Below are 653 nucleotides of genomic sequence, written 5' to 3' on the forward strand. Positions count from 1 at the left end.
GGGATTGCCTGAGGCAAGCCAAAGGAGCCCCAGATGGAGACGGGACTGCCGGTCGTCGGGTGTCCTGGAAGCCGAATGCGAATGCGGAGGGGCTCGCGGGCTGCCCGGAGGCAACCCAGGTCTGCAGCGGGAGTCGGGGCCCCGGCCACCCGCTCCCCGCGGCCCGGGAGGGGCTGGGGCTGCGGGGGGGGGAATCCAAGAATCGGGACGCGCGGCGGGGGCTAAAGGACCTCTTCTGGTAGGCAAAAAGCCTCGAGCACCCGGGATTCCCAGGTGGTCTCCCATCCAAGATCCTAACCAGGCCCGACCCTGCTTAGCTTCCGAGATCAGACGAGATCGGGCGCCTTCAGGCTGATACGGCCTGAGACGGTGGCGGTTGGCTCGGGGCGCCCTAAGAGCCTTGCGCTTCGCCTCCCTTTCGCTCTGCCCTGCAGGTCGGGCCAACGGGCCGCACCTCTCGTCGCGGGGCATGCTGTACTTGAGCCGCACGACCCGCGACCGGACTCCAGCCTGCTGACGCCGGCCCGCCCCCCGCCCCACCCCCCGAACACCGCCAACACCAGACCAGCAAGCGCCTGGCCGGGCCCGGGGGCCCGAGGGGCTTCCAGGACCCCCCATTGACCGGGAGGGCGTGCGTGCGTGCGTGCGCGCGG

At 71.1% G+C, this 653-nt stretch overlaps 1 pseudogene; it reads right to left on the reverse strand.

Moving 5' to 3' along the window:
- Positions 1 to 248: 248 nt before the first annotated feature.
- On the reverse strand, positions 249 to 368 carry LOC138986741 (5S ribosomal RNA; annotated as a pseudogene).
- Positions 369 to 653: the final 285 nt, after the last annotated feature.

The sequence above is a fragment of the Bos mutus genome, unplaced genomic scaffold (genome assembly GCF_027580195.1).
Source record: "Bos mutus isolate GX-2022 unplaced genomic scaffold, NWIPB_WYAK_1.1 CTG1070, whole genome shotgun sequence".
Lineage (NCBI taxonomy): Eukaryota > Metazoa > Chordata > Mammalia > Artiodactyla > Bovidae > Bos > Bos mutus.